This window comes from Spermophilus citellus (genome assembly GCF_964194105.1).
Source record: "Spermophilus citellus genome assembly, chromosome: 17".
NCBI lineage: Eukaryota > Metazoa > Chordata > Mammalia > Rodentia > Sciuridae > Spermophilus > Spermophilus citellus.
In genome coordinates, this window is record NC_138199.1 from 21,716,161 (window position 1) to 21,735,451 (window position 19,291).

Consider the following 19,291-nt stretch of genomic DNA (forward strand, 5'->3'; position numbering starts at 1 on the left):
CTCTCATCCAGAACATTGCCTTGACATTACCTTCACAATAAGTAAGACACAATTTGAGGAGAAGAGTTAGAAATGCTGTGAATACATATGTGGAATGGAAAATGCTCAGGAGTTCACAACCTTGGAGGTGGTAGACTACTTTCCATGAGTAAGGGACAGGGTAAACACTCCACAAACGTGGAGCTCTGCTGGCCTAAAGACTTCGTGAGAAACTGCTTCTGAGGTTGGGCACTTGAAATATATGTTGTTGTCAGGAGCTTTAGCTTCCTTTGTAGTGAGACCATCAAACCAGGTCTGCATCTATGTGACCTGGAGGACATGGTTTCTGATTTTCCAATGAACATGAGGCAGAAGTGCTGAATTCTCTCTTTGCAGGTAAACTGTGGCCACTGGGGTCTAAGTGTCTCCCTGTGTGGACTGTGAAGCCATTTGGTCATCCTCCACTTTTCGTGGTGTTTCTTGCTGCTGCACTGGGAGTTTGGAATTTGCTTCAGGAAATACAAGGAGTTCAACTGGGACACAGTGCTGGAGGGAGTTCTGTCACGTGTGGTGGGTCAAGGTCCTAGGAGAATGCACCAGCCAGGCTTCTATCCCACAGAGCTTGCCCCCTTGACCATAGCAACCTGATTCTGAACATTGCCCTGAAACCTCTCCATATAACAAGATGCCTTTACATAGAAGGGTCTGCTCGCTGCACCATGTCAGTCACAAGCCATTTGGAAGCCAATGGCAGATCCACATGGCCCCACCACAGATGTTCTATCACACACCTGCACACCACTGCTCTAGGCCCACTACTCAGCAGGCCCCAACTCACTGGCATCTCTGTTCTACACCATTTTCATGAAACCCAGTCAATCAAGGCACTGTCTGGTACACTCATGATCAGCAACAGGACATCCAAAGGTTCTCCAGTGCCACCTGGTCATGGGAATTTCAAAAATGTCATGGTATTTATCTAGCTAGCCATTTTTAAAGGATGAAGTTGGAGGCACTGTGGGTTTCCATTCCTTCAGGAACCATTAAATGGTGAGGAAGCTCATTTCAACGAAAGCTCTGGAGAACTCTCACAAACAAGGCTTCCCAAGGAGTGGCCAAAAGGTCACAGGAAGCCAGGCCCATTGAGGTCTACAATGTGAGGTCCACGTGTGTTTGGACTCTCCACGATGGCTGCCAGGTCTTTAAGAATAAAATCATGTGATATCCGGGCTGAGATTCCCAGTGCTCTGTGGAAAGCCAGCCTGGGCCTAGATCTCAGTTTCCAAGGGCGACTCTCATGCGTGGCCTCCTAACATCCCGACACAATTCACGGCAATACTTCTCTGAGGTCAGTTCCAGAACTCAGTCTCCAAGGGGAATCACACCAGAGTTCAAGCCCAGGTGGACCCAGTCATCTCTTCCCACTGCCACACCACAATTCAAACCAAAACACTGCCACATGGCCCTCATCTTCTTCCATACAGACACTCATCATAACCTCTGGCTGGAGGTTTCCATGAGGGGCACAGCCCAAGACAGTGTCCACAATAAGCTCCCTTGCCTCTCATTTGCCTAATGTCAGGGTGGCCTGGACACCCTTCCTTTGGACCTGGAGTGATCAAATAGGCCTGCCTTTAATACTGCTCTACTTCTCCAATTGGAGGCCTACTGACTGCCGGGTATAGATTCTTTGTGTGAACTGGAGTCATGAGAAAACCCAAGCACCTATGGGCTAGCCTCTGCATGGCTTTGAAGGACTCATTTGACACAAAGTATCCCTATTCTCACTTGATGGAGGTCAGGAACCTTACAGAGGAAGGCGAGAGACCTCATCCAGGATGACTGCTTTTGTGCCAATTTGGCCTTGGATGCACGCATGGGATCTTTCTTTGGATCCATCAGGTGCTGACAATGTAAGCCACAGCCTCACACAGGGCCAAGAGGCTGATTCAGACACATCCCTTTGCAAAGCAATTAAGCAAAGAGCCACAGGTGATGCCCATTCATTTCCATTTGAAAACTGTTTTCTTCAGGCTTCACAAAGGGGTGCCCTGAGGCAAAGGCCTTCCTGACATTCAGGGCCACAAAAGGATAGGTAAGCCAAAGGCCCAAAGCAGGGTTTCTCTAGGGAGACTTTACTGATCACACTGATATCTGAGTTTTCTGAGATGCTCACCATTTCTTTCAACTATCCAGTACATGGCCATGTCACCGAGCTTGGAGGTGGTACATATCTTGGACACAAAACCATGAGCCTATTCTGGAGAGTGGCCAGAATTCAGGAAGAAAACAGGAACTTAGGAAGATAGTAGGCGTTGCCCATCCATAAGGCAAGCCGCAGTCCATTCATAAATTGGGCAGGATGAATGCTGGGAAGCTTTCTACTAGACAGGACACATCCATTGATGCATTCTCTTTTCTAATGTCTACAACCAGGGACACAGTGGGATACACAAACATAGAAACACTCGCCTTGTCAAAAGCCTTACTAGAAACAGTCCACTCCAAACCAAACAAACCGCCTTTCCTACCTATTCTCAGAACATGAGACAAAACCACAAACTCACACCCACACCCACAAAGGCACCTCCTTCCAAGTTGGTCTGTGACTACCCGGAGTGTCGTCTGACTGGTGGGCCATACTATGTTCCCCCGAAAGGGCCTGTCCTGTCTCACATCTGGCCTCCTTGGCCAACTCTGTGAAGTTGTCAGGAGCCAGCGGTGAGCCACTACCTGCTTTCTCAGGAAAGGCCCCTCTGCAGAGCTTTCCTGGCATTTGGCAATCCTCACCTCAGTGGGTACCAAGAAAGACTGACTCTGTCCTTGGTAAATCCAAACAAGTGAGCCCACTGGGACTGGGACTGGGACTGGCTCTGGGTGCCTGGCTTCCTGGATCCCAAGTTCAGAGAGTTCCATCACCAAGGAAGTGAGGTGAGGTCACTTCCTTCAGGAACTGAATGAGGTCACTGCCTTGGCAACCACTGTGTCCTAACAGTTGCTTCCAAGTCTCCCATGAGATGGAGGCTGCCCCTCCTTCCTGTGACACTTTCACAAGTTAGAATGGAATATCAACCATAGGCACCAAGGAACAGCTCTCCACACAGGCCTGCTTTGGTCCATCTTGTCTACATTAAGAAGAGAGAGGCTCATTCAGACACATCCCTTCATCCTGACCAGGTTGTTTGCCATGGAAGATGACTTCTGCTCTCTCAGGTCCTTCATAGCTGCCTACATCTTCTCCAGGGATCATTTCTGCATGGACCTTTGAGGTTCTCAGCAGGTGGAAGATCCCCCACATTCCTGTATTGTAAGACCCACTCTGTCCCTGCTCTTCTGTAAAGTTAGATTGAGGGAACAGTGTATGGTTAGGGTTAAGAACCTGTTTGATGTGGCTTAGGAATCACTCTGCTGGATGAAGAATGGTATTGGGAACCTGGGATATTTATAATAATATATAGGTGAAATATATGTATGAAAACAGAAATCCAAGTAAGATTTGAAGGCCAGAAGGGCATTGGGCCCTTGATTGGGATACTTAGCTTTGAATGACTTTCTGCACAGATGTCTCAGATAAATCGGTACACAATGGCATAGGACCTTGTACCTTGGATGATTGAATGTAGAAGAGAACATCCAGTCAAAAAGGGATAGTAGGTAGGATTAGGAAGATAGTTGGTAAGTTTTGGAAGAAGAGTGAGTATGCAATTTGGACCAAAAGTTCTTTAGCAATAGGGTGTCGGTTAGAGAGTGAATGTAAACGTCAGCACATGTGAAGAGTCAGTCACAATGATGAACTGGGGAACATATGTAGGAAAGCAGATATCAATAGAGACATTAGGAAATCAGGCAAAGTATAAAGTGAGTGAGTGGATTAGACATTTTCAACAGGGTTGAGGTTGAATATATCATCTTAGGAAGAAACAAATGTGTAGTCACCAATAGCATTGACATTTGAGAGCATTAGGCAACCTGGACAAGGATGTTTTTAGTAATCCATGCTCACTTTCCAATGAGGCTTTGGTGCAATCATAAGTGTGACCTTTGCATTTTGTGTCCAGAATATCACTGTGATAAAATGTATATGTAGATCAGGTGACATGAGTGTTTCTTCCACCATTTCTGGGAGTAATATGTTGAAGACATATAAATTAGCCTTTGGGGGTACAAATAGGTGTACCCTGGGTCTATGAATATAGAGATAATGCATGAATAGACCATACTGTGAATAAATAGTATAACAGGTTCCAATTTAAATAATGGATTGCATTGATATCTGAAAATATATAGGAAATCTAATATTGATACACAACCATTCATTCTAACCAGTTATACATCTAATGGTGATATTGGGGTTATGGTTTACCATGAAGGGGGTGTGAGTTTTGCTTCACAAGGGATTATGGAAATGGAAAAGAATGTGTTTGGAAAGAAGTCTCATGAAAAGACCAGTCAAGAAACGTGGAGGAATACATGTGTTCTGAAGCAGGAAGTGATTGAAAGGGAAATGAATGCCTAGAAATTTGTGAACTTGAGGATGAAATACATATCCTATGATGTGCATCAACTGAAGAAATAGTAATGTACCAGTGTTGAATAAAAATGAACGTCAAAATACACATCATGTCCCATAGGAATCTACTTGCATTCATGTTAAACTGGGTCAGTTACTGTAGAAATATTAGGATTTCAGCACTAGGAAACAAATATGTATTTCAGGTGGATGACTATTTCTGAGAATAATCTTGTGAAAAGTTGATTATAAATCCACATATATGAACATGAATGAATTTAGGGAGTATATAATATGACACATACATTTCATATTTTGAAAAATCTGGAGAGTGTGTGTATGTGTGTGTGTGTGTGTGTGTGTGTGTGTGTATATATATATATATATATATATATATATATATATACACAAAAGAAAAACACACACACAAACACAGACATTAAAGAGTAGAAATATATATGCCAATCGAAATTCATCATGAAATATTTATCATCCACAGATCCAAAAATATTTATTTTACTGAACATGTATTTATGTATCATGTTGTTCATGTGGGAAGCTCACCTGGAGGTTGAATTTTCAGTTCCAACAGCGTTTAGGAGGAGTGATCTCTTCTCACAGTTTGTATCTGCCAAGTCAGCCACCTCACAAGAATGGACGTGGGATAGGAGGTAGGATTCTATATGTGCATGTAAAAATGCATGTTGCTGAATAGGCTACAGAGAAAGGGAGACAGGAATTCACATATTTGTTAACATTCAAAACACATGGAGAACTATTTCTACTAAATTGGACTAGATTTATAACACCTACCCTTTATAATGCCAAAGGCCAGTCCAACTATACACCAGGCCTCCTCTGAACTGCCTGTATTTCTATTCTGTTTGAGTTATTTTTCTCCATCATATTAGTATTCGTAGTCACAATCTAGTAGGGTATGGGTTAGTGTCAGGGATTCAGTATTTCGAACGGAAAATAGGAAAATGAATCCAATGTGTAGGCCAATATGTGCTACAAAAAAATCTTCCCACTCTCATCCAGAACATTGCCTTGACATTACCTTCACAATAAGTAAGACACAATTTGAGGAGAAGAGTTAGAAATGCTGTGAATACATATGTGGAATGGAAAATGCTCAGGAGTTCACAACCTTGGAGGTGGTAGACTACTTTCCATGAGTAAGGGACAGGGTAAACACTCCACAAACGTGGAGCTCTGCTGGCCTAAAGACTTCGTGAGAAACTGCTTCTGAGGTTGGGCACTTGAAATATATGTTGTTGTCAGGAGCTTTAGCTTCCTTTGTAGTGAGACCATCAAACCAGGTCTGCATCTATGTGACCTGGAGGACATGGTTTCTGATTTTCCAATGAACATGAGGCAGAAGTGCTGAATTCTCTCTTTGCAGGTAAACTGTGGCCACTGGGGTCTAAGTGTCTCCCTGTGTGGACTGTGAAGCCATTTGGTCATCCTCCACTTTTCGTGGTGTTTCTTGCTGCTGCACTGGGAGTTTGGAATTTGCTTCAGGAAATACAAGGAGTTCAACTGGGACACAGTGCTGGAGGGAGTTCTGTCACGTGTGGTGGGTCAAGGTCCTAGGAGAATGCACCAGCCAGGCTTCTATCCCACAGAGCTTGCCCCCTTGACCATAGCAACCTGATTCTGAACATTGCCCTGAAACCTCTCCATATAACAAGATGCCTTTACATAGAAGGGTCTGCTCGCTGCACCATGTCAGTCACAAGCCATTTGGAAGCCAATGGCAGATCCACATGGCCCCACCACAGATGTTCTATCACACACCTGCACACCACTGCTCTAGGCCCACTACTCAGCAGGCCCCAACTCACTGGCATCTCTGTTCTACACCATTTTCATGAAACCCAGTCAATCAAGGCACTGTCTGGTACACTCATGATCAGCAACAGGACATCCAAAGGTTCTCCAGTGCCACCTGGTCATGGGAATTTCAAAAATGTCATGGTATTTATCTAGCTAGCCATTTTTAAAGGATGAAGTTGGAGGCACTGTGGGTTTCCATTCCTTCAGGAACCATTAAATGGTGAGGAAGCTCATTTCAACGAAAGCTCTGGAGAACTCTCACAAACAAGGCTTCCCAAGGAGTGGCCAAAAGGTCACAGGAAGCCAGGCCCATTGAGGTCTACAATGTGAGGTCCACGTGTGTTTGGACTCTCCACGATGGCTGCCAGGTCTTTAAGAATAAAATCATGTGATATCCGGGCTGAGATTCCCAGTGCTCTGTGGAAAGCCAGCCTGGGCCTAGATCTCAGTTTCCAAGGGCGACTCTCATGCGTGGCCTCCTAACATCCCGACACAATTCACGGCAATACTTCTCTGAGGTCAGTTCCAGAACTCAGTCTCCAAGGGGAATCACACCAGAGTTCAAGCCCAGGTGGACCCAGTCATCTCTTCCCACTGCCACACCACAATTCAAACCAAAACACTGCCACATGGCCCTCATCTTCTTCCATACAGACACTCATCATAACCTCTGGCTGGAGGTTTCCATGAGGGGCACAGCCCAAGACAGTGTCCACAATAAGCTCCCTTGCCTCTCATTTGCCTAATGTCAGGGTGGCCTGGACACCCTTCCTTTGGACCTGGAGTGATCAAATAGGCCTGCCTTTAATACTGCTCTACTTCTCCAATTGGAGGCCTACTGACTGCCGGGTATAGATTCTTTGTGTGAACTGGAGTCATGAGAAAACCCAAGCACCTATGGGCTAGCCTCTGCATGGCTTTGAAGGACTCATTTGACACAAAGGATCCCTATTCTCACTTGATGGAGGTCAGGAACCTTACAGAGGAAGGCGAGAGACCTCATCCAGGATGACTGCTTTTGTGCCAATTTGGCCTTGGATGCACGCATGGGATCTTTCTTTGGATCCACCAGGTGCTGACAATGTAAGCCACAGCCTCACACAGGGCCAAGAGGCTGATTCAGACACATCCCTTTGCAAAGCAATTAAGCAAAGAGCCACAGGTGATGCCCATTCATTTCCATTTGAAAACTGTTTGTTTTCTTCAGGCTTCACAAAGGGGTGCCCTGAGGCAAAGGCCTTCCTGACATTCAGGGCCACAAAAGGATAGGTAAGCCAAAGGCCCAAAGCAGGGTTTCTCTAGGGAGACTTTACTGATCACACTGATATCTGAGTTTTCTGAGATGCTCACCATTTCTTTCAACTATCCAGTACATGGCCATGTCACCGAGCTTGGAGGTGGTACATATCTTGGACACAAAACCATGAGCCTATTCTGGAGAGTGGCCAGAATTCAGGAAGAAAACAGGAACTTAGGAAGATAGTAGGCGTTGCCCATCCATAAGGCAAGCCGCAGTCCATTCATAAATTGGGCAGGATGAATGCTGGGAAGCTTTCTACTAGACAGGACACATCCATTGATGCATTCTCTTTTCTAATGTCTACAACCAGGGACACAGTGGGATACACAAACATAGAAACACTCGCCTTGTCAAAAGCCTTACTAGAAACAGTCCACTCCAAACCAAACAAACCGCCTTTCCTACCTATTCTCAGAACATGAGACAAAACCACAAACTCACACCCACACCCACAAAGGCACCTCCTTCCAAGTTGGTCTGTGACTACCCGGAGTGTCGTCTGACTGGTGGGCCATACTATGTTCCCCCGAAAGGGCCTGTCCTGTCTCACATCTGGCCTCCTTGGCCAACTCTGTGAAGTTGTCAGGAGCCAGCGGTGAGCCACTACCTGCTTTCTCAGGAAAGGCCCCTCTGCAGAGCTTTCCTGGCATTTGGCAATCCTCACCTCAGTGGGTACCAAGAAAGACTGACTCTGTCCTTGGTAAATCCAAACAAGTGAGCCCACTGGGACTGGGACTGGGACTGGCTCTGGGTGCCTGGCTTCCTGGATCCCAAGTTCAGAGAGTTCCATCACCAAGGAAGTGAGGTGAGGTCACTTCCTTCAGGAACTGAATGAGGTCACTGCCTTGGCAACCACTGTGTCCTAACAGTTGCTTCCAAGGCTCCCATGAGATGGAGGCTGCCCCTCCTTCCTGTGACACTTTCACAAGTTAGAATGGAATATCAACCATAGGCACCAAGGAACAGCTCTCCACACAGGCCTGCTTTGGTCCATCTTGTCTACATTAAGAAGAGAGAGGCTCATTCAGACACATCCCTTCATCCTGACCAGGTTGTTTGCCATGGAAGATGACTTCTGCTCTCTCAGGTCCTTCATAGCTGCCTACATCTTCTCCAGGGATCATTTCTGCATGGACCTTTGAGGTTCTCAGCAGGTGGAAGATCCCCCACATTCCTGTATTGTAAGACCCACTCTGTCCCTGCTCTTCTGTAAAGTTAGATTGAGGGAACAGTGTATGGTTAGGGTTAAGAACCTGTTTGATGTGGCTTAGGAATCACTCTGCTGGATGAAGAATGGTATTGGGAACCTGGGATATTTATAATAATATATAGGTGAAATATATGTATGAAAACAGAAATCCAAGTAAGATTTGAAGGCCAGAAGGGCATTGGGCCCTTGATTGGGATACTTAGCTTTGAATGACTTTCTGCACAGATGTCTCAGATAAATCGGTACACAATGGCATAGGACCTTGTACCTTGGATGATTGAATGTAGAAGAGAACATCCAGTCAAAAAGGGATAGTAGGTAGGATTAGGAAGATAGTTGGTAAGTTTTGGAAGAAGAGTGAGTATGCAATTTGGACCAAAAGTTCTTTAGCAATAGGGTGTCGGTTAGAGAGTGAATGTAAACGTCAGCACATGTGAAGAGTCAGTCACAATGATGAACTGGGGAACATATGTAGGAAAGCAGATATCAATAGAGACATTAGGAAATCAGGCAAAGTATAAAGTGAGTGAGTGGATTAGACATTTTCAACAGGGTTGAGGTTGAATATATCATCTTAGGAAGAAACAAATGTGTAGTCACCAATAGCATTGACATTTGAGAGCATTAGGCAACCTGGACAAGGATGTTTTTAGTAATCCATGCTCACTTTCCAATGAGGCTTTGGTGCAATCATAAGTGTGACCTTTGCATTTTGTGTCCAGAATATCACTGTGATAAAATGTATATGTAGATCAGGTGACATGAGTGTTTCTTCCACCATTTCTGGGAGTAATATGTTGAAGACATATAAATTAGCCTTTGGGGGTACAAATAGGTGTACCCTGGGTCTATGAATATAGAGATAATGCATGAATAGACCATACTGTGAATAAATAGTATAACAGGTTCCAATTTAAATAATGGATTGCATTGATATCTGAAAATATATAGGAAATCTAATATTGATACACAACCATTCATTCTAACCAGTTATACATCTAATGGTGATATTGGGGTTATGGTTTACCATGAAGGGGGTGTGAGTTTTGCTTCACAAGGGATTATGGAAATGGAAAAGAATGTGTTTGGAAAGAAGTCTCATGAAAAGACCAGTCAAGAAACGTGGAGGAATACATGTGTTCTGAAGCAGGAAGTGATTGAAAGGGAAATGAATGCCTAGAAATTTGTGAACTTGAGGATGAAATACATATCCTATGATGTGCATCAACTGAAGAAATAGTAATGTACCAGTGTTGAATAAAAATGAACGTCAAAATACACATCATGTCCCATAGGAATCTACTTGCATTCATGTTAAACTGGGTCAGTTACTGTAGAAATATTAGGATTTCAGCACTAGGAAACAAATATGTATTTCAGGTGGATGACTATTTCTGAGAATAATCTTGTGAAAAGTTGATTATAAATCCACATATATGAACATGAATGAATTTAGGGAGTATATAATATGACACATACATTTCATATTTTGAAAAATCTGGAGAGTGTGTGTATGTGTGTGTGTGTGTGTGTGTGTGTGTATATATATATATATATATATATATATATATATATATATATACACACACAAAAGAAAAACACACACACAAACACAGACATTAAAGAGTAGAAATATATATGCCAATCGAAATTCATCATGAAATATTTATCATCCACAGATCCAAAAATATTTATTTTACTGAACATGTATTTATGTATCATGTTGTTCATGTGGGAAGCTCACCTGGAGGTTGAATTTTCAGTTCCAACAGCGTTTAGGAGGAGTGATCTCTTCTCACAGTTTGTATCTGCCAAGTCAGCCACCTCACAAGAATGGACGTGGGATAGGAGGTAGGATTCTATATGTGCATGTAAAAATGCATGTTGCTGAATAGGCTACAGAGAAAGGGAGACAGGAATTCACATATTTGTTAACATTCAAAACACATGGAGAACTATTTCTACTAAATTGGACTAGATTTATAACACCTACCCTTTATAATGCCAAAGGCCAGTCCAACTATACACCAGGCCTCCTCTGAACTGCCTGTATTTCTATTCTGTTTGAGTTATTTTTCTCCATCATATTAGTATTCGTAGTCACAATCTAGTAGGGTATGGGTTAGTGTCAGGGATTCAGTATTTCGAACGGAAAATAGGAAAATGAATCCAATGTGTAGGCCAATATGTGCTACAAAAAAATCTTCCCACTCTCATCCAGAACATTGCCTTGACATTACCTTCACAATAAGTAAGACACAATTTGAGGAGAAGAGTTAGAAATGCTGTGAATACATATGTGGAATGGAAAATGCTCAGGAGTTCACAACCTTGGAGGTGGTAGACTACTTTCCATGAGTAAGGGACAGGGTAAACACTCCACAAACGTGGAGCTCTGCTGGCCTAAAGACTTCGTGAGAAACTGCTTCTGAGGTTGGGCACTTGAAATATATGTTGTTGTCAGGAGCTTTAGCTTCCTTTGTAGTGAGACCATCAAACCAGGTCTGCATCTATGTGACCTGGAGGACATGGTTTCTGATTTTCCAATGAACATGAGGCAGAAGTGCTGAATTCTCTCTTTGCAGGTAAACTGTGGCCACTGGGGTCTAAGTGTCTCCCTGTGTGGACTGTGAAGCCATTTGGTCATCCTCCACTTTTCGTGGTGTTTCTTGCTGCTGCACTGGGAGTTTGGAATTTGCTTCAGGAAATACAAGGAGTTCAACTGGGACACAGTGCTGGAGGGAGTTCTGTCACGTGTGGTGGGTCAAGGTCCTAGGAGAATGCACCAGCCAGGCTTCTATCCCACAGAGCTTGCCCCCTTGACCATAGCAACCTGATTCTGAACATTGCCCTGAAACCTCTCCATATAACAAGATGCCTTTACATAGAAGGGTCTGCTCGCTGCACCATGTCAGTCACAAGCCATTTGGAAGCCAATGGCAGATCCACATGGCCCCACCACAGATGTTCTATCACACACCTGCACACCACTGCTCTAGGCCCACTACTCAGCAGGCCCCAACTCACTGGCATCTCTGTTCTACACCATTTTCATGAAACCCAGTCAATCAAGGCACTGTCTGGTACACTCATGATCAGCAACAGGACATCCAAAGGTTCTCCAGTGCCACCTGGTCATGGGAATTTCAAAAATGTCATGGTATTTATCTAGCTAGCCATTTTTAAAGGATGAAGTTGGAGGCACTGTGGGTTTCCATTCCTTCAGGAACCATTAAATGGTGAGGAAGCTCATTTCAACGAAAGCTCTGGAGAACTCTCACAAACAAGGCTTCCCAAGGAGTGGCCAAAAGGTCACAGGAAGCCAGGCCCATTGAGGTCTACAATGTGAGGTCCACGTGTGTTTGGACTCTCCACGATGGCTGCCAGGTCTTTAAGAATAAAATCATGTGATATCCGGGCTGAGATTCCCAGTGCTCTGTGGAAAGCCAGCCTGGGCCTAGATCTCAGTTTCCAAGGGCGACTCTCATGCGTGGCCTCCTAACATCCCGACACAATTCACGGCAATACTTCTCTGAGGTCAGTTCCAGAACTCAGTCTCCAAGGGGAATCACACCAGAGTTCAAGCCCAGGTGGACCCAGTCATCTCTTCCCACTGCCACACCACAATTCAAACCAAAACACTGCCACATGGCCCTCATCTTCTTCCATACAGACACTCATCATAACCTCTGGCTGGAGGTTTCCATGAGGGGCACAGCCCAAGACAGTGTCCACAATAAGCTCCCTTGCCTCTCATTTGCCTAATGTCAGGGTGGCCTGGACACCCTTCCTTTGGACCTGGAGTGATCAAATAGGCCTGCCTTTAATACTGCTCTACTTCTCCAATTGGAGGCCTACTGACTGCCGGGTATAGATTCTTTGTGTGAACTGGAGTCATGAGAAAACCCAAGCACCTATGGGCTAGCCTCTGCATGGCTTTGAAGGACTCATTTGACACAAAGGATCCCTATTCTCACTTGATGGAGGTCAGGAACCTTACAGAGGAAGGCGAGAGACCTCATCCAGGATGACTGCTTTTGTGCCAATTTGGCCTTGGATGCACGCATGGGATCTTTCTTTGGATCCATCAGGTGCTGACAATGTAAGCCACAGCCTCACACAGGGCCAAGAGGCTGATTCAGACACATCCCTTTGCAAAGCAATTAAGCAAAGAGCCACAGGTGATGCCCATTCATTTCCATTTGAAAACTGTTTGTTTTCTTCAGGCTTCACAAAGGGGTGCCCTGAGGCAAAGGCCTTCCTGACATTCAGGGCCACAAAAGGATAGGTAAGCCAAAGGCCCAAAGCAGGGTTTCTCTAGGGAGACTTTACTGATCACACTGATATCTGAGTTTTCTGAGATGCTCACCATTTCTTTCAACTATCCAGTACATGGCCATGTCACCGAGCTTGGAGGTGGTACATATCTTGGACACAAAACCATGAGCCTATTCTGGAGAGTGGCCAGAATTCAGGAAGAAAACAGGAACTTAGGAAGATAGTAGGTGTTGCCCATCCATAAGGCAAGCCGCAGTCCATTCATAAATTGGGCAGGATGAATGCTGGGAAGCTTTCTACTAGACAGGACACATCCATTGATGCATTCTCTTTTCTAATGTCTACAACCAGGGACACAGTGGGATACACAAACATAGAAACACTCGCCTTGTCAAAAGCCTTACTAGAAACAGTCCACTCCAAACCAAACAAACCGCCTTTCCTACCTATTCTCAGAACATGAGACAAAACCACAAACTCACACCCACACCCACAAAGGCACCTCCTTCCAAGTTGGTCTGTGACTACCCGGAGTGTCGTCTGACTGGTGGGCCATACTATGTTCCCCCGAAAGGGCCTGTCCTGTCTCACATCTGGCCTCCTTGGCCAACTCTGTGAAGTTGTCAGGAGCCAGCGGTGAGCCACTACCTGCTTTCTCAGGAAAGGCCCCTCTGCAGAGCTTTCCTGGCATTTGGCAATCCTCACCTCAGTGGGTACCAAGAAAGACTGACTCTGTCCTTGGTAAATCCAAACAAGTGAGCCCACTGGGACTGGGACTGGGACTGGCTCTGGGTGCCTGGCTTCCTGGATCCCAAGTTCAGAGAGTTCCATCACCAAGGAAGTGAGGTGAGGTCACTTCCTTCAGGAACTGAATGAGGTCACTGCCTTGGCAACCACTGTGTCCTAACAGTTGCTTCCAAGGCTCCCATGAGATGGAGGCTGCCCCTCCTTCCTGTGACACTTTCACAAGTTAGAATGGAATATCAACCATAGGCACCAAGGAACAGCTCTCCACACAGGCCTGCTTTGGTCCATCTTGTCTACATTAAGAAGAGAGAGGCTCATTCAGACACATCCCTTCATCCTGACCAGGTTGTTTGCCATGGAAGATGACTTCTGCTCTCTCAGGTCCTTCATAGCTGCCTACATCTTCTCCAGGGATCATTTCTGCATGGACCTTTGAGGTTCTCAGCAGGTGGAAGATCCCCCACATTCCTGTATTGTAAGACCCACTCTGTCCCTGCTCTTCTGTAAAGTTAGATTGAGGGAACAGTGTATGGTTAGGGTTAAGAACCTGTTTGATGTGGCTTAGGAATCACTCTGCTGGATGAAGAATGGTATTGGGAACCTGGGATATTTATAATAATATATAGGTGAAATATATGTATGAAAACAGAAATCCAAGTAAGATTTGAAGGCCAGAAGGGCATTGGGCCCTTGATTGGGATACTTAGCTTTGAATGACTTTCTGCACAGATGTCTCAGATAAATCGGTACACAATGGCATAGGACCTTGTACCTTGGATGATTGAATGTAGAAGAGAACATCCAGTCAAAAAGGGATAGTAGGTAGGATTAGGAAGATAGTTGGTAAGTTTTGGAAGAAGAGTGAGTATGCAATTTGGACCAAAAGTTCTTTAGCAATAGGGTGTCGGTTAGAGAGTGAATGTAAACGTCAGCACATGTGAAGAGTCAGTCACAATGATGAACTGGGGAACATATGTAGGAAAGCAGATATCAATAGAGACATTAGGAAATCAGGCAAAGTATAAAGTGAGTGAGTGGATTAGACATTTTCAACAGGGTTGAGGTTGAATATATCATCTTAGGAAGAAACAAATGTGTAGTCACCAATAGCATTGACATTTGAGAGCATTAGGCAACCTGGACAAGGATGTTTTTAGTAATCCATGCTCACTTTCCAATGAGGCTTTGGTGCAATCATAAGTGTGACCTTTGCATTTTGTGTCCAGAATATCACTGTGATAAAATGTATATGTAGATCAGGTGACATGAGTGTTTCTTCCACCATTTCTGGGAGTAATATGTTGAAGACATATAAATTAGCCTTTGGGGGTACAAATAGGTGTACCCTGGGTCTATGAATATAGAGATAATGCATGAATAGACCCTACTGTGAATAAATAGTATAACAGGTTCCAATTTAAATAATGGATTGCATTGATATCTGAAAATATATAGGAAATCTAATATTGATACACAACCATTCATTCTAACCAGTTATACATCTAATGGTGATATTGGGGTTATGGTTTACCATGAAGGGGGTGTGAGTTTTGCTTCACAAGGGATTATGGAAATGGAAAAGAATGTGTTTGGAAAGAAGTCTCATGAAAAGACCAGTCAAGAAACGTGGAGGAATACATGTGTTCTGAAGCAGGAAGTGATTGAAAGGGAAATGAATGCCTAGAAATTTGTGAACTTGAGGATGAAATACATATCCTATGATGTGCATCAACTGAAGAAATAGTAATGTACCAGTGTTGAATAAAAATGAACGTCAAAATACACATCATGTCCCATAGGAATCTACTTGCATTCATGTTAAACTGGGTCAGTTACTGTAGAAATATTAGGATTTCAGCACTAGGAAACAAATATGTATTTCAGGTGGATGACTATTTCTGAGAATAATCTTGTGAAAAGTTGATTATAAATCCACATATATGAACATGAATGAATTTAGGGAGTATATGACACATACATTTCATATTTTGAAAAATCTGGAGAGTGTGTGTATGTGTGTGTGTGTGTGTGTGTGTGTGTGTATATATATATATATATATATATATATATATATATATACACAAAAGAAAAACACACACACAAACACAGACATTAAAGAGTAGAAATATATATGCCAATCGAAATTCATCATGAAATATTTATCATCCACAGATCCAAAAATATTTATTTTACTGAACATGTATTTATGTATCATGTTGTTCATGTGGGAAGCTCACCTGGAGGTTGAATTTTCAGTTCCAACAGCATTTAGGAGGAGTGATCTCTTCTCACAGTTTGTATCTGCCAAGTCAGCCACCTCACAAGAATGGACGTGGGATAGGAGGTAGGATTCTATATGTGCATGTAAAAATGCATGTTGCTGAATAGGCTACAGAGAAAGGGAGACAGGAATTCACATATTTGTTAACATTCAAAACACATGGAGAACTATTTCTACTAAATTGGACTAGATTTATAACACCTACCCTTTATAATGCCAAAGGCCAGTCCAACTATACACCAGGCCTCCTCTGAACTGCCTGTATTTCTATTCTGTTTGAGTTATTTTTCTCCATCATATTAGTATTCGTAGTCACAATCTAGTAGGGTATGGGTTAGTGTCAGGGATTCAGTATTTCGAACGGAAAATAGGAAAATGAATCCAATGTGTAGGCCAATATGTGCTACAAAAAAATCTTCCCACTCTCATCCAGAACATTGCCTTGACATTACCTTCACAATAAGTAAGACACAATTTGAGGAGAAGAGTTAGAAATGCTGTGAATACATATGTGGAATGGAAAATGCTCAGGAGTTCACAACCTTGGAGGTGGTAGACTACTTTCCATGAGTAAGGGACAGGGTAAACACTCCACAAACGTGGAGCTCTGCTGGCCTAAAGACTTCGTGAGAAACTGCTTCTGAGGTTGGGCACTTGAAATATATGTTGTTGTCAGGAGCTTTAGCTTCCTTTGTAGTGAGACCATCAAACCAGGTCTGCATCTATGTGACCTGGAGGACATGGTTTCTGATTTTCCAATGAACATGAGGCAGAAGTGCTGAATTCTCTCTTTGCAGGTAAACTGTGGCCACTGGGGTCTAAGTGTCTCCCTGTGTGGACTGTGAAGCCATTTGGTCATCCTCCACTTTTCATGGTGTTTCTTGCTGCTGCACTGGGAGTTTGGAATTTGCTTCAGGAAATACAAGGAGTTCAACTGGGACACAGTGCTGGAGGGAGTTCTGTCACGTGTGGTGGGTCAAGGTCCTAGGAGAATGCACCAGCCAGGCTTCTATCCCACAGAGCTTGCCCCCTTGACCATAGCAACCTGATTCTGAACATTGCCCTGAAACCTCTCCATATAACAAGATGCCTTTACATAGAAGGGTCTGCTCGCTGCACCATGTCAGTCACAAGCCATTTGGAAGCCAATGGCAGATCCACATGGCCCCACCACAGATGTTCTATCACACACCTGCACACCACTGCTCTAGGCCCACTACTCAGCAGGCCCCAACTCACTGGCATCTCTGTTCTACACCATTTTCATGAAACCCAGTCAATCAAGGCACTGTCTGGTACACTCATGATCAGCAACAGGACATCCAAAGGTTCTCCAGTGCCACCTGGTCATGGGAATTTCAAAAATGTCATGGTATTTATCTAGCTAGCCATTTTTAAAGGATGAAGTTGGAGGCACTGTGGGTTTCCATTCCTTCAGGAACCATTAAATGGTGAGGAAGCTCATTTCAACGAAAGCTCTGGAGAACTCTCACAAACAAGGCTTCCCAAGGAGTGGCCAAAAGGTCACAGGAAGCCAGGCCCATTGAGGTCTACAATGTGAGGTCCACGTGTGTTTGGACTCTCCACGATGGCTGCCAGGTCTTTAAGAATAAAATCATGTGATATCCGGGCTGAGATTCCCAGTGCTCTGTGGAAAGCCAGCCTGGGCCTAGATCTCAGTTTCCAAGGGCGACTCTCATGCGTGGCCTCCTAACATCCCGACACAATTCACGGCAATACTTCTCTGAGGTCAGTTCCAGAACTCAGTCTCCAAGGGGAATCACACCAGAGTTCAAGCCCAGGTGGACCCAGTCATCTCTTCCCACTGCCACACCACAATTCAAACCAAAACACTGCCACATGGCCCTCATCTTCTTCCATACAGACACTCATCATAACCTCTGGCTGGAGGTTTCCATGAGGGGCACAGCCCAAGACAGTGTCCACAATAAGCTCCCTTGCCTCTCATTTGCCTAATGTCAGGGTGGCCTGGACACCCTTCCTTTGGACCTGGAGTGATCAAATAGGCCTGCCTTTAATACTGCTCTACTTCTCCAATTGGAGGCCTACTGACTGCCGGGTATAGATTCTTTGTGTGAACTGGAGTCATGAGAAAACCCAAGCACCTATGGGCTAGCCTCTGCATGGCTTTGAAGGACTCATTTGACACAAAGGATCCCTATTCTCACTTGATGGAGGTCAGGAACCTTACAGAGGAAGGCGAGAGACCTCATCCAGGATGACTGCTTTTGTGCCAATTTGGCCTTGGATGCACGCATGGGATCTTTCTTTGGATCCATCAGGTGCTGACAATGTAAGCCACAGCCTCACACAGGGCCAAGAGGCTGATTCAGACACATCCCTTTGCAAAGCAATTAAGCAAAGAGCCACAGGTGATGCCCATTCATTTCCATTTGAAAACTGTTTTCTTCAGGCTTCACAAAGGGGTGCCCTGAGGCAAAGGCCTTCCTGACATTCAGGGCCACAAAAGGATAGGTAAGCCAAAGGCCCAAAGCAGGGTTTCTCTAGGGAGACTTTACTGATCACACTGATATCTGAGTTTTCTGAGATGCTCACCATTTCTTTCAACTATCCAGTACATGGCCATGTCACCGAGCTTGGAGGTGGTACATATCTTGGACACAAAACCATGAGCCTATTCTGGAGAGTGGCCAGAATTCAGGAAGAAAACAGGAACTTAGGAAGATAGTAGGCGTTGCCCATCCATAAGGCAAGCCGCAGTCCATTCATAAATTGGGCAGGATGAATGCTGGGAAGCTTTCTACTAGACAGGACACATCCATTGATGCATTCTCTTTTCTAATGTCTACAACCAGGGACACAGTGGGATACACAAACATAGAAACACTCGCCTTGTCAAAAGCCTTACTAGAAACAGTCCACTCCAACCCAAACAAACCGCCTTTCCTACCTATTCTCAGAACATGAGACAAAACCACAAACTCACACCCACACCCACAAAGGCACCTCCTTCCAAGTTGGTCTGTGACTACCCGGAGTGTCGTCTGACTGGTGGGCCATACTATGTTCCCCCGAAAGGGCCTGTCCTGTCTCACATCTGGCCTCCTTGGCCAACTCTGTGAAGTTGTCAGGAGCCAGCGGTGAGCCACTACCTGCTTTCTCAGG